A 16,642-nucleotide genomic window follows, 5' to 3' on the forward strand; every position below is an offset into this window, starting at 1 on the left:
GACTGGACTGATTAGATGAAACAGTGCAGTGCTGATGAAGGAACTTCAATTAGCCCTCAATTAAGCCAATTTGATTAGTTCAGTGGCATGAAACAGGCAGAATTATTATGTTTCTTCACAGGTGGAGATATGATCTCATCATGATGCACGCAGCATTATTCTCAATATGAAATGCAAAATAGGAAAGTGGCCAAATGAATGTATGATTCTAGCTGCTGTTGCACTCAAATTGACCTTTTTGGAGACTTTTATGTCTCTGGGGCCATTTTCCTGTTCCAGGAAAGAAACATAAACTATTTGAAATGGCATGCAATTTAAAATTCTACAAAGAACCCTTTCATTTTATGCCCCATCCTTCCTGTCTCTCATTCCCTCACCTTACCTTAAAGCCTTTTAAAGTTGTTTATTTGAATCACATTTTTGCTCTTTTTTCTGGGTCACTCAGCATGCCATGCTGGCTGCACTGCGACTGTATATTGTGTACTGGAGTGTGTAACTTGATGACTGTGTGCGCACTGCACGTGACAATTTGTATTCCAGTGTGTGTGCGGCAGGCCAATACAGTTTACGCAGTAAATATGCACGAGGAATATTTGAGCAGAATGGAGTTTCAACTTTACCCCGTTTGACATCTGAACAGTCAGCGTCTGCTTGTCCACTGTGCACACACACCAGTTTGTGTGTCCATGTGAAGAGGGAAGAGATATTTCCAGAAGAGATACTGGAGTTGAGCTCTAATAAGGCTGTGAAGATTTTTCTTATGAGGATTATATTTAATCTCAACACAGTTACTTCCTTTCCTTGACCTTATTTTAAGCTAATCTGCCGTTTAAAAAAATCTCTCATACATAGTTCTGCCCTCCTTTCTCCTCCTTTTCCCTGGATTGCAGAAGGTGGCAGACTGCTCCATGTGGCCTGATTATATGCAAGGCTAAGCACAGTTTGACCCACAACTGAAAATAGAGTGCTCTCAGGAAGGAGGATGATTTCATAACTTTACTTTCACATGCAATTTTAGAGGAACTGTACAAAGTCAGACACTGAATCGGTTGAATTTACATCTCTGTCAACCCTAAAACCTCACCTGTTCTTCTGCACTCTTGCTAGCTGGGGTAAAGTTAAATCAATGGAATTTTCATCAATCACAGAATGCAAAATGAAAAGAAGTATGAAGTGATATAAGCATGCAGCAGATTTATCTATTTAGTCCTCATGCAGCTTTATCAGTGTGGGTAAAGGTATACAGAGGCTAATTTAAATAAAACATGACCTGACATTGAAGTTTAAATAAGATCAATACACAGCCTCTGGCTTCAGCAGCAACATTGTCTCATCACAGAAAGATATCAAACCTTTGGCTGAGTTACTGGCATTGACAAACAAAGTTAGGACTCAAATGTAATTATAAGACATTCAATGAGGGAAGTGAGGACAGTATGACCCTGAAATGATTTTAGGTTAATTATCTTCAATCTGTGTCTTTTCTTACTATTACAAAGTTACATCAACATTAGTAGCTGTCTTTTTTTGACATGAAAATAATTCCTAAACTTAATATTTTACCTCAAGCTACCTGAAAGATTTCAGAAGTGCGTTTGTGTTTGTGGTGTTTGGCTCAGAAGTCGAGTCGTGGCAGTCCGGTGGTGGTAACAGGACCTCGTGGAGATGCTTCTTCTCCCGGGGAGTGTCTATAATGAGTTCTGTCAGGAAAGCAGCGAGCAGCGCATTGCTACCAAACCCAACCTGAGCAGGGGAAAGGCCCATCTGTCAAACAGAGACGATAAGCCTGGAGCTATCCAGAAACAAATTGCTCAGCTTCCCCACTGTGAAACCCTGCGAGGCAGCCAGCTATGGGCGGGCAACGGAGATGCTACAGATTCCTGATGCTACACAGGAAAAAAGGAGGCGAGAAATATCAAATGCATTAATCTATGCAGATGATGCCGATGGCCAGTCATCACTCTGCAGCAGCTGCATGTAGAACTTCAGCATGATGATAAACAGTAAATAAGAAAAAAAAAGAAAAAGAAAAAAAATCTGAAAAGTAAAATTATTTTTGTTTTTTGTTTTTTTTTACCTCCAAGCCTAAGGGTGAGCAGCTTTAATAAGTCACACACACTTTTGCTTATCTCCTTCCTTTTGCTTTACAAAGATAATGACAGCTGTCGCAACTTTCCCTCTAGGTAGAAACAAAATGAACTTTATAACACAGACAGTGTGGAAAATGGAAGCGATCAAAGGCAAAATATACAACAGTTTAAACATCTGTCAGAGAGAGGTGATGTTTGCCTTCATTATCAGACTCGCGTTCAAAGTTGTGCCAAGCAGCACACCCAGGTCTAGGAATTCGACGTGACTGACAGGAACTCAGATGAGGTTCATTTCCTCTGCAAATAGAGTCATTTGCGGAAGTGGCATTAAGTGCTACATCGTTTTTTACATGAATAAATATCAGGGTGGTCAACCAAGCGTCGCACAGCCATCATGCCAACTGTGACAACTCATTATAAACTGATTAGATATGGTGGTCGAGCCGGGCTGCGCACTGGAAGGAGAATGTGACGTACAGGAGAAAACAAGCACACAACAGAGGTTGCTTTCTAATTTTAACTCCTCAGCTGATGAGATGAGAGGAGCAAGAGATGAAAAACACTCACTCAGACGCTGAGAGAGGCAGACATAAAGGTGGTTATGAGGCTGTGACGAATGGGAAATGAAAATGAAGTTGTAGCTGTGTTGAGTGCAGTGGAACTATCCTCTCCTGAATTTCTCATCAGAGATGAACTCTGTCACAACACACACACAGGAAAAAAGCTCTTTGCAATTAATGATTCATTTACACAGTTGCAAATAGTCTGACATTCTTAGGTATTGCAGGCGAGAACATTCCCTTTATTTATATCAACGACACTAGCAAACTGCTTGCAGAGAGAATTGTACTGTACATTACTTGTGTATTATTGCATTCATTGTTATGCAAAAGAGCTCCTGCTAAGCAAGTTGTATTTGCAGCGAGCCAGTAAATTGCCTTCCAGAGCTGATTTTTTTTCTTGCCTTCAAATGGCCTGCTGATCATCTGCTCCCAATTCCACCTGAATTTGTTTTTCACAAAATGTCTCTTTCCTCACTTATTCCCTCTCTCTAGGTTCTTTGTTTTAGACTTTTCTTATAACACACCTAATTTCAATTCTGCTTTCAGGCACATGTCTATGGCCAATTAAAACTCTTAATGGAAAATGTGTGCTGGCTATAAAAAGGCAAAGCATTTCCTGTTCTTTTTAAGTCCTAGCTGTGGGGCCAAATATTTTTTTTCTATCTTTTTAACACATAGCAGGGAAGTGGGAGACAGCTCTTATATCATTTGAGGAACAGAATTGCAGTTACATGAGAGTTATGGCACAGGAACGACTGCGGTAATAAAAGTCCTCCAGCTGTGAAGGTTAGCACAGTTGTAATGCATAAATTAGCTCCCATTCTATAATGTAGATAACATTTCAAGAAAAAACAAACACAGTAGCAATTCAAAGATAATTTTAATCAGCTACGTAGGCTTACAAAATCCTGACTAATATCTCTGTCGACTGAAAGCAAACCAAAGAGACAATTTATTAAAAGAATTTAACCCTAAACCGCCTGTGCTCTGGTTATGAGGTTGGCTCAAGGACGTGCCGATGTTAAAAACCAATTACCCCTTGGTTGCTTTTGAAAATGCCCTCACGCTCAATCAGTGGTGGCTGTGGGAAACGAACGAGCTAATTTTGCCCAACCTGGGCTGTAATTGTTTCAAATCAGCCTCATGCCTCAGCGTCACTGCCAGAATAATTGCTCATGAGCGGGAAGATTAATCTACAGAAGCACATCTGTGGGACTTAATTTACGGGTCACGGTGCCATGCCTCGTGGATCCATTATACTCATTTGGTTTTCAATCCTGTACAGCATATGCAGCTAAACAAAGGTGAAATAACGGTGGGCAAATGCCAGGAAACAAGCAAACACAATGCACAAACTGCACAGTATTTATACACAGTCACAGGCTCACAGTTTCCAACACTTGTATAAATACATGAACAGAAAGAGAGAGCAGAGACCAGTGCGCATGAACTGTCGGTGAAGTGAGTGTGTGTGCGTGTGTTGTTTGTATTTGGATGTATCACCTGCAGTGCAGACATAATACACATCACCTAGTGCAGCTGTGAAAAACTGTCATCCCACTAACCAACCCTTCCCTGAATGATCTGTCTCTTATCACATCCACGTCTAAACACCTGTTAACGGAGGAGAGTCGAGCTCAGACACAGTCAACAAATCGTTACAAAGGAGGAAAAGTGTCATCCTGTGCCAAACGTCGGCCTCCAATCAACGGCGAGTGAGCAATCAGCAGTTGAATTGTGAACCACTTTCAGGCTGGGAGAGGACGGGCCGTTCGACAAGCTCTCTGAAGAGAAACAGCTGCAAGCTGCAAATTGGGAAGGCTTTGTGAGAAGCCGCTCTGCCCTTTGTTGTCTCCTTCCTCCTCTCCTCAAAGTGCTGGCATGCAGATGTCTCCTCTCATTCCTCATGTGTAATTACAAAAGACGGCATAAAGGGATGATTCTTCACACGAGACACTGTACTGCAGGCAGCACACCCGAGCCGGGCAGCCGGCATGTTTTTAAATAGGAGAACTTCACCTCGATTTAGCACCTCGCTCCTCTGCCAGAGCTGCCTACTTCCTCTGTCCCTTCCAAACCCTCTCCTACATGATACACCAGACAGGATAATGTGGTTGGAAAACAATCAATGTTACCACCCGTGGTGGTGTTATATACCTTCCACTCCAGCTGTAGGGCCCTTCTGCTCTGCCTGGGTGCAGAGAGGAGACATGGGGCTGAGCAGATAAGGATTCTTATCAGAGTCTGTGCAGGTGTTTGGTGGAGTGAGGCCATAACAGGATTCCTAAGTTACTATTGGCCAGCAGGATTTCGCTTGATGAGAAGAGAGTAAGAAAAGCGCAGAGGGATGGATGGGTGGAGGTGGGGATGGGAGTTGCGTGTGCAGTGGTGGTGGGTGAGCTGGTGGCCAGGGTGTTATAATTGTGAATCCCCTCAGAGTGCTACAGCACAGCGGCTCTCAGACACCTGCTGGTGTGGCGATAAGGAGCGAAAAGCAATCACTTCAGCTACCCTGCAGAACCAACTGGCATCTTGCTGCCTCTCAACCTGCTACTTGGGTATTTCTCTCAAATATAACTTGCTTTCTGTTATAGGTCAGCTCCCTTTGCAGGCTAACACCTTGGGGAGGAGAGGAGAGGAGGAAATACCAAATGCCAAGAGAGATGCTCTTTCGTTCACAGTTAGCTCTGTTAAGAGTGAACTTGGTGTTGTTTGTCGGCACAATCCTGCAAATCTAAAAATGCAAAGCAGTGTACGTAGCAGAAGTTTGTTGTGCCACCATAGGCTGCCATTTCAAACTAACTTCATCACCCACAGAGGTCAAGGACACGCGGTCTGGCTCCGAGTGGCTCCTCAGGCTCTCCGGAGAGCGTTTCTCATTAGTGTGATTCCAGCTGAGGATTATAACACGAATCCTTGGGATAAATCTTTGCTCGTCACAGAGAGACCATCAGCTGTTGCAGTCTACCAGCACCGACTCTTGAATTATTCATTTCCTGTTTACAGCAGGCGACAGGTGCGTGACCTCTGTGATGAGTGCCCAGGGTGTCTGGGAGAAGTGGTGACAAGGGAAAGGGAGGAGGGAAGTGGGGAGCCTCAGAAGGAAACCGCTGGAGACAGGGAGGAGAGGGGAGGATTCAGAGAAAACTGCCGATTTGTCAGACTCAGGTACTCGGCGAGGTTTGTGTCTTCTGCTTTTCATGCTTCTAATTTTAATTCCGAGGCAGGGATCACAGCATTCAGCAGACTTTTAGGTAAGGCTGCATGGAGGGGTTTTTGAGGGAGAGTGGGGCTGTAGCTGCCAATTAGGGGGTTGTAGAAGGGATTAAAAAAAGCAAGTAAGGTTAAATTACTCTTCCCCAAAATGTTAGAGAGTGAAACTCAGGATGGTGTGGGGTTTGGGAAGGTCTGCCAAGCTTGAGCTGCACATCAGCTGAGTGGCATTTACTGTAACCTTTCCCTTGGCTTTTAATAACTGGTGCAGAAACTGCAGAAACACGGATCACTGCAATTCACTGGGAAGCACTGGGATTCGCAAACACACCTCCTGCTGCTCGTGGCCACACAGAGCCCATAAACTGCCAGAGTGGACCAAGAAGTTGAATGCATACTTGGTTTCACCTCCAGCGAGCGTCAGCTGTATGAAAACTTTAATATCAGTATGAGAGCACAAATGAGATGAAATAGCAGAGAAATGTGGCAGCACAGGAAAGAAGGGGAGCACTGCTGCAAGTAAAATGAACAGGGAGAGGTAGATAAACAGAGAGACTAGAGGCTGGAAATAAGCGGATGTTGTCAAAAAACACAGGCAACCCGTCGGGTTTGTTTAGTTTAACACCAATGAAATCCCAAACTGAATAACAGGAATTCAATCTGGTTCACTCAGCCTGAATAATGGTCTCTGACACCTGATAGCTTAAGAATAAGCCTCCCATTTATACACACATATTGATGTGGACATCTGCATGAACACAGACACACACACAAGAATGCATGCAAAACCAAACAGCGCGGACACTCTCTGGAGAATGATGCATGGCTTTCACCTTCAGGCAACTGGGGAAAGAGACAGACATTTCTCCCCTTCGGCCAACTCCTGCTTCAGACAAAATAACAAACGGCTGAATGATATAGTGAGCTGTCCCCTCTGGTTGCAGAGTGGGAATGGAACCACATCTCTGAGACAGCAGCTACAAAAGGCCCATCTCTTTCTCTCACTCGTTCTCTCAGCTGTGCATCCACAGAGACCTTGGCAGATCTCAAGGACAGATTAATCTCGATTGAAAGTTGCTGTAGTGTCCTTAAGCGTCAAAGCGTTACTACTTATCGAGAGAGCGAGAGAGAGAGAGGGAGTGGTGGAGACAATCCAAAGAAAAGACAGAAAATAAGCTCTGGGGTCAGTTGGGATGGATGAACACCCACAAAGCGGCCACTACTGTAAAGTGCACACACACTAGATTAAGCCCTCATCATGTGAAATCTTGATTTAACAGACTTCTTCCCTGTCTGCCGGTGGTAAGCCTTGGACTGCTGCTGCTGGAACGGCATGAATCTGATGTTTCCAGTCCTCAGACCAGCACGAGTGTCACAGTTTTGGCTGCTGAAAGAAACTCTTCCTCTCACATGGACTTAAATTACATGGAACACAATTTTAATGTGTGTAACATTACCAGTCGTATAGACTGTACAATATCTAGTCTTGTGCTATCATATTACATATTTGTTGATATTGTTTTTTTTTTATTGTCGCTATTATTTAGAATGTTAGTTTTCATTTGCCAGTTTAGGCATAACATAATGCTGGGATTTATTTTGACATCTACATTAAAAGTAACTTGAGTGCTGTGCGAAAGTGCCGTATTTTCTGCCAAAGGGTTTGAATTGTGTTGGGTTTTTGCTGACTCAGCAAAGTAAGACTCAGCCATGATTCGGTTTATTCTGTCCTTTGTCATGACAGGAATAATTACATTATAATAGAATGATCATGGTTATGTTTACAATGCAAACAAAAGCTTTCTTTGTTAATTTATATTATGAATTTTTTTTTATTTATTATTTTTAAAGTCACTGCTGCAAACGTAGAGCTTAGTTACGGTGTGGCATAAGTTACAATATACTGTGCCTTAGATCGAGCCTGTTTATTTGGCTATAATGCATTTCTCTGTTAAATTAAATAACAGAGAAACGTATCATAAAATAACACTCAGCTGGAGTTGGTACAGTGTAGGCTGGGACAAAATCTTACCAAACGGTTACATCAGTCTTAACATCATTGGGATCAATCCCATATTTATGAGGCAACATCCACGGGTGTCCTCGTTCTATAGCTGATGCAGATGACATAACTCTGGTGTAACTGGAGTTTTGTTGACCTTTGGCTAACGTACTGTAACCCCATCTGACTACGCCGGCCTCAGCTAACCCACTTCAGTGCTGTCTGCTGCTGTCTGCTGAGACAAAGAGGATTTACCGTTAATCTGGCTTTAACAACAGCAGGAGAGCATACTCTCCACGACAACACTCCAGAGAATAGGACTAATCAAGACATCATGAACATCAAACAGGGAACAATTACCTCTAATAAAATCAATTTTGTTGATTGGCTGAGAAAAATAAAGAGAGCGAACAAGAGCTGACACAGTTATTTGATTGGACTTGATTACAATTGAGTGTTTTGTATAGCATCACACAAAAGCACAAAAAAAAAATCACCTCAACAAACCATTTCAACTGATGTAGAGTTGATTATAAGAAAACTTCACATTTTCTAATTGTTACTGCTCAGAAGTGTGATATGAAAATTCTGCTTTGTTTCAAGGTAATTGGATTTGTTTCTAGAAAAGTCGTCGAACAGCATAAATTGGTAAAAAATTTCATTCAAAAGCTTAAGGTCATAAAGACACAGTGGAACACGACACAAATCCTGCTGCTAAATTAACAGCAAAAAGGCAGCTCCAACCCCTACTGCCAGAAGGCAACGAAAACCAGCAAATATGAAATGGGTTGAAGTACCACGACGGCACAAAGGCAGCTGATGAGGTGACAAAAAGCGGGTTGATTGTAACAGCGAGCGAACATTGGATTTGATTGCAGTAATAAGCAAATGGTTTTAACAGGTGCGAGTGTAGCCGGGGAAGTGTACAATTCACAGTCCCTCCTCATTAGTAAGCAAATGAATTCAATCACCTCTCTTTGGTAAGCGGATTGATAAATCCCTGCAAAGTGGTGCCTGGCTTCAACCACAGCAAGCAGCTTTAATAGATGCAGAGCCGCTAATGCATCCTTCTCATTGACTCTGCGCTTGCCATTCTGCTAAGATCAGCCTGAACACAATCGTTGGCCTCCAGCAAACAAACCCAAGTCAATGAGGTTGGGGATCCGTGGGGACCAGTGAGGAGTATTTTTCTTGTGCTGGCTCCAATAGCTTTACAAATTTTATTCATATGTCCCTTGAGAGAATGACCGCGGTTTGCTTGCTTGAGGGGGAAGGGCAGGAGCTCCAAATGGGCCGGGCAATGTCTGAAAATGTAGATCTAAGGAGACAAGCTGTGTCTTCCGCTGAGGCTAAAAGAGAGCAGGGGCTGCTCCTCTGGGCCTCAAACTACTACAGGAAGAGAGATTTTTCACCCAGATCAGAGAGAAGCAGTGGTGCTACCACCTGCTACACCACTCTGTGCTCCTGTAACACAGCTGTCCAAGACACAGCAGGACACAACCAGTGGGACTGTAACCAGAGAGAAACAGAAGCAAGCAAATGGACAGATACAGATCGACAATTTCTAGGAAAAATTGAACAGATTTAAAGTACAAAAACTGAGATGGTTTGGAGCATGTTCAGCACAGCCTTGAGTCTCATTCTTAACACTTTAAAAATATCTTCACTGAAGCTGTGACATTTGCAGCATCAAAGGCCAATCGATATATTTGTTGTGTTAGAGTGGAGACAGAAGTGCAGCATTTGGCCACAGCTTAGACTGAGTCAAACACAGACAAAACTAATCTCTCCACGCCTGGCAACAAATCCACTCTGCAGCCCTGATCAATTCGTTAGACAGCTTCTCCTCTTGAACACATACGTTGCACACATACACATACGTGAGTAAGGCACTGCGATGATTAGCTTGTCCCACTTAATCACCTCCTATTAGAGACACCTGTGAGGTTGCAGCAGCCTTGTGTGATTATGTGTAATCATAGAAATGCCACATTTGAATGATAAGCAGTGCGAGAAGATGGCTGGAAACATGATGCGCTGCATATTTACACCATGAGCTATTCTCCTACATGAAAAAATACTGTTCATATAAGTCTCACAAATATATATAAAAAACACTGATACAAGACTCACAAATATAATCTCTCACACATAATTTTGAATATGCCACGCAGGCGTATAAATACACCCAAGCACCCACACTGGGCTGGGGGGAAAAAGCCTATCTGCTGTGGATAAAAGACATCCCTTATCAGCTTCCTCATAGAGGAGCTGGGAATGAAGGCATTTACTCAAATGAAAGAGGCAGCTTTTGGAGATAAGCCGAGAGAGACGGAGCTCAACTAAGCTTTCAGATTGGACTGGGCCTACAGAGGGAACAGAGGAGGACAGAAAAAACAGAGGGAGAGGATGGATGGATGGATGGATGGATGGATGGATGATAGATGGGTGGATTGTTGATGAAGTGATGGCAGGATGGCGCAGGCCGTGCTGTGTTGTGCTTTGAGGCAGATGCATAAAGAGGAGGAGTGCTTGGCTTTTGTCTGCGATGGAAGTACTTATATAAAGCGTATTTAGAGGATGTGGGTGTGAAAGCTATTGTGTTGACCCCGGTATTTTGTCTGTGCGGGCGTGCACGTGCACGTCTGTGCCTTCTGTCTATCCCCGTGCCCGTAGCTGGCCCTGTCTGCACAGCAAGCTGGCACATCTTCTCCGCTGCGCTGGGCTGTGAGCCGCGCTAGAATAACCCACTTCAAAGAGACCCATTGTCACACACTAATGTGGCGAACGGCAGCTAGCGCCACAGAAATCAGCACACACTGAGACTGGATATTCTCTCTGAGTCCCTTTCGAGATGAGGGAGAAAGGGTGGAGTAGGAGGGGGGGAGAGAGAGAGGTTTGTTCACAAACACACTACTGTGCCAACATTAATCATGTAGACTCTCATAAAATCATTAGAGCTGATCATTCCCAGTCAGGCTCTCTCCACAGCGGCTCAGTACTGACAAAAAGAGGCAAAAATAATGCCAATTTCTTTTAGAGATGCAGGCCAGCACACACACACACAAACTCAGAAACAACACACAGACACCTTTGTAGTGCAGAATATCATCACAAAGAAGTGAAACAGCTGAACTAAACAGAAGGCTTTAGATGATTAGAGATGTACAGAGCTTGTACATTCTCTACATGTTTTATATATAATTATGTCTGTGCTCCCAAAAACACCCACTGTATTTATGTACTTGCAACTGCATTTTTATCAGCTCATTTACCCATGTATATTCATACGCTGTGTGTGTGTGTGTACTCACTGCAGCCTGATTACACAACAAATTTATACCGCTGATTGCATTTAAGTGTGTGTCTGTGTGGGTGTGTGAACAAAAAAAGGCTCCTAGAATTTATGTATTTGTGTTTCTGTTTTTTCATTTATGTGCATCATAAATTGCCAAAGTGTGTTCCTGTGTGTGCAAGCCCTGCCAACTTGTATGTGTCTCCATGTGTGTGTGTGTGTAGGTGTGTGTTTGTATACAGAAAATGCTTACTATATATATTGGTGATTGCATCTTGTGTGTGTGTGTGCACAGAAAATGCAAACTATATGTTTTGGTGATTGCATTTTGTCAATTGATTTATGTTTATTCATTTGTAGTTTGGGCACAGCAATTCAGCTGGTGCAGCTGAGCTCTACCTTTTGTGTGTGTGTGTTTGTGTGTCTGTAAAAAATGTATACTATTATTTATGTGTTGGGACTGCATTTTTACAATTAATTACACATTTCCTAAGACTCCAATCCTTAATTTTATAAATGTAAAATCTATTCACATACATAATTTAAGTGTTAAGGGACGGAGATCCTTTTTTTACTGCTGTTTACAAATGTAAACAAACCTTTAACTGTGCCAGAAAACATTAATAATTTAGATTTGTTTGTTTGTTTAGTGATCTTCTGTCTACTAAAAGAGCTGTTAATCAAATTGAGAGTGATAGCTTTTTTGAGTTCTGTGGTATTTGTTTATGTTCAGATTAGAGCTTCTTAGTGCACTTGTCATTTTTCTTATAATCCATGCTTGCATGTATTTGCATCTAGGGCGACGATTGGCCATTAATTCCCAGCCACTTTAATTAATCTGGTGAGCGGTGGGCTGTTAAACGCTTGTGAGATGGCGTGCAGTACAGGTGGAGGTCAGCATCCCGACGGCTAACAAAGAGCTGGAGCAGAGACAGCCATTAGAGCTGGATCACTGCGTCTTCTGTTTACACTTACCACCGTTTACACACTAGCTGCTCTCTATTATGCGCATTGGACCCTAGAGTATTGCAGATCGGTGCTCAGGGCACTAGGTTCTGATGGCTGGAGCTGACTGTAAAATCGATGGCCTTTGTTACTTTCTCAGCCGCTGATCCTTGAGCTTGGAGAGCCAGGGTGGTTATATAGACAGTCTGGTTTGATGACTTAGAAATACACTTGAGACAGAGAGAGAAGTGAGAAGCACAGAAGAGATGTCTCCTTTTTAGGCTATATTCCCTTTGTGTTTCAATCCTCTCTCTTAACACCTGTCTCAGTTTCTAACTCTTTTTCCCCTTTGTCTGCTCCGTCTTTTCTTTAGCTGTGTTTTTTCTCATCCTCCAGTCTGTCGTTCTTAAAGGCCTTTAACTCTTCTCTCGCTCATTTAAGTCAAGGTCAGACCATGAAGTGGAGGACTACAGTCACCCACTTCAGTTGAAAGCTGCATTAGCTGCTGAAGACTGATGAATTCACAAGTGCAGAAAAACAGACAATCACGCGCACACACACACGGACACATACACACCCACGAAACGCTGGAAGGTGATGTGTCGCTGTTTCTATCCAAGGCCTCCCTCTTTAGCCTTAACACCCTGGGAATGAGAGGCTAAGTGGTGAGGTTTTGGTGCCGAGTGTAGCGTGGGACCATTTCTCATGTTGTCAGAGCTCCCGCTGGGCCTCACATATGCCTGCAGCTCTCGGCATCCTGAAGCCATCACTTCAGCGGGCGGGCCAATCAAACCCACGCTGTCACTTCAGTGAAATGACTTGAACTGTCACTCACACATAGGCATTTTCCCCACAGGGGGGCCCGAGGCCAGAAAGGGGCACGTATGAACTGTGCATACAAACGCTGTATGTGCAAAAGAAGACACATATAGCTTCTGTCACAACACAAATTACACTCTGACATTCCACTGCAAAGAGCATACAATATGTGTATATAAAGATCTCATGAATATCCATGGGGTTCAGGGAAAACTAACATGGAATAGGTAACCTTTTGGTAAGTTCATTGACTTGTGACCTCTGCTCTTTGCTGACCTTTGACATGTCAGATAGGCCTCTGCAGGACCATATAGACAGGTCTAATTATTGCTGCTGCCACAGTCCACCCACTCACCCCCGCTCCCCAACCCCTTCTAAATACAATTCACACACAAAAAAACACTCTACACACTGAAACACATTTACATACAAATGTAAGCATTTCACTTGGATTTATGAAGTGTTATATTCCTGTACATTTTGTGTAAATAACAGTGGAGTTTGGTAAAGAGATAAAGCAGAGTTTTCCCTATTTTCCAAAAATGCAGGAATAAAACCCCGAAACTAAAATAAGTAAATGAATAGAACTTCAGAATGGCATCTGTTACATACTTCAGATGACAGAGACAATGCAAGTCAACCACCAACAATTTGGATGTCAGAGGTGAAGAACAGGCTATGCTAATTTTCCACCTTTAACATACTGCAATCATACAGAGAGTACCTACAGAGTATGTGCTGCCATATGACACACTGTATTATGTGTACAAGGTGTGACTCATTCTCAGATACCAACATTTCATCACAAATCGACTCCTAAGAAGAACATCAGAGGTTGATGATATGCAAGACTGTGAGCGCTTCCATGAATAGAATCAGTTTTTAAACTCACACCACCTCCTGGACTGATCGCTACTGGGAAAGATAAAACAAGATCAAGAATAGCGACTAAAGCGAGACTAAAAAAAAAAAAAAAAAAAACCCAGAAAGAAAGAGTTTTGGACAGATAACATGTCCCATTGTTCCTGTTACCTGGAAGCAATGGCTGACTGGCACATTAAAGTGAAGAAGAGCCACACAAATGCATCGACTGCTGCATAAAATTGGGATAGAACTTCACTCCAGAGGGACAACATATAAAATGCAGTAAGATGAGAAACCATAAATATGAAATAATATATATTACTATTCATGGTAGTAATAGACATTCTTTTCACTCTCACAGGGGTCTTTACAAAGATGACACAGACTAATAGGGGCTGAGGTAATGAAAAATAAAAAAGTCAGTTTGACTACAGATTTGTCATTTGAGGTAGGGTGTTTGTTGAGCTAATAGAGCAGTGGGTTATTTGTCTCTGTGTACCTGTATGTGCATATGTGTGTGTGTGTGAGTGAGAGAGAGAGAGAGAGAGGAGAGAGAGAGAGAGAGAAGGTAGAAGTGGGCTGAGCAGGAGCTGGAGAACTGCCATTTTCATCCCTCTGGCCCACGAGGGATGAACGAAGAGACAGGAGGCTCGGGAGATCCATCCATCATAATGTCTCATCGCCTCTCAGGCTTTGCTTTTGCATGCATGTGCACAGACGCGCATACACACACACACATACACACACTCATTCAGTCCAGACAGAAGCCCACAGCTGCTTTTAACCAAAAACGCACAAACGTTTAGCAAAGTACACACTCGAGGAAGAGCTTGTTGGTCTAAGAGGCTGATGGTTTGATGATGTTGCACATGTGGAGTTGGTGGGAAACGGACCAAAGCCCTCAATCCAACAGCACAGCCTTTTCATTAACCTCCTCATTTACACCCCCTCCACCTGCGCAGCCACTTCAAACAGACGTACTATTGCTCCCTGTTGCTTGGGAACCCCTCCAGCCATTATACATTAAATCTGGAACCAAGGGCAAGTAGACACGGACATCTCAAGGTCAAGGACTGCCAGTTAGGATGTATATTGAATGTAAGTTTGGGTTCCGAATTTGGGAATATGTTGACAGTTAATTTCTCATACCTCTAAATAAATAAATTAATAAATTAATTAAAATAAAACATACTTTTCTACTTATTATTTTCCGTCAGTCTGTCGTAGCCTTGCTTTCAGGGTGTGGCAAGCCCCCACTGAGTGGTCACAGACTGTAACCCTAACCCCACATAATTAGCCCTTATCAAGCTTCAACCCTGTTTAGTGCAGATTAACCCTGCTTCCCATGCATTCCCACCCCTCCACCCCAGATCCGGCAGATAAAAAAAGGAGTGGAAGAGGAAGAATGGCACCCACTCCCACAGGGACAGGCCTATAATCAGCCCTCCCACAGCCTCACAACCTGTCCACTGCTTGAGGGGTGATAGGGGGGTTGTGGATGGATGGGTGAAGTGAGATGAGGTCGAGCCCCCCGTTTCGTCTCTTTTCCTCCTCAACTCTTCCAAGCAATACTGAAAGGAAGCAGTGCCTCCTCTCAGAAGGCAACAACGTGGTAAATAATCTCGTCGTCGTTAACGAATGGTTGTTATCTGGTACTGAGAAGAAGCTGCAGCAGCCACAGAGCTCCCCTGTGACCCACCGAGCAGCTTTTTAACACGACATAATGGCTGAGGTGAAATCAGCACAAGACAAAGGCCTGGGTAGTTAGAGCTCCACTTGACAGTAGAGCTGCTCTTTTATGAGCTGAATAAAAGGCCAAGGGGGAGAGAACCCTGACAAGAGAGAGAAGAAGACAACATTTCAGTCAAACACCTCCATGCTGAAGGCTTTGGTGTCTCGCGTGCATCCGTCCTCAGTGGTGGAGGGATTAAGAGGTGGCGTTTGAAAGGAGACGTAAATATCTGGAGAAATGCTAATGTGGCATCCATTTGCATGACTCGTTGGCCCATGTACCGAAGCCATTTTAAGAACACAGAGATCTCAAAGCACCCCACAATCTCCCTCATAGTGAGATCCATCACATCCAGAGGCCTGGTGAGCCTGTGTGGGTATAACCATTACACCCAAGTCAGTAAATAGACTACAAGTGTATTTTCTTTGGTGATTTAAATTTTCACATTCTCTTACATTTTCTGTCTCATCGTCTCTGAAATGAAAGGACGAACTCAAAGATTTATCCACACAGAGAAACGCTGATATGTTAGAATTTTTGTCAAGGGAAAGGAGGAGAAGATTGAGCCGTGGCCATAAATCAGTGTTTCAGGTGAAGCACGGAAACAGAGCAGCACAGATCCATTAGTTATCCCTCAGCTCAGCCCAAACAAAAGAAAACTACACCTTTATTGTCTGACATAATCAGAGACAAGATTGAGTTCATTATGCAAATGCAGCTCTCTATTCTGGATTTAGTGGGTCAGTTTTTTTCATTGGCAGCCATACCAGTGTCACATTCAATCAGAAATATCAAATATAGTCAAGGTTTTAGAATTTTCCCTACATTAAAAAAGTTTGAGAAATCAACAAATTGATTTTAAACCCCTCCTTTAATAGGTCAGGTAAGGTGATCATTTTTATCAATAAAAACAAATTGACGTGTAATTGTCTGAGGGCTCAGTGGGACTTCTGAAAATAAATGTTTATTGATTATTTTAGATGAATATTTAACGCTCTTGGGAAAACGGGCAAAATAAATGTCATGGGAATAAAACCACTGCTCTTCACGTTCAATTTCTAATACGTTCACATAACCTCACATTACCCTGCTCACGCAGTCAAATCAATACTGGTTTAC

General features: G+C 43.0%; 1 protein-coding gene across 4 annotated transcripts in view; it reads right to left on the reverse strand.

Moving 5' to 3' along the window:
- Positions 1–16,642, reverse strand: part of znf385c (zinc finger protein 385C) — a 137,519-nt gene that overhangs the window by 30,887 nt on the left and 89,990 nt on the right. The gene's annotated exons all lie outside the window — the stretch shown is intronic.

Source organism: Lates calcarifer, linkage group LG11 (assembly GCF_001640805.2).
Source record: "Lates calcarifer isolate ASB-BC8 linkage group LG11, TLL_Latcal_v3, whole genome shotgun sequence".
NCBI classification, from domain to species: Eukaryota; Metazoa; Chordata; class Actinopteri; family Centropomidae; genus Lates; species Lates calcarifer.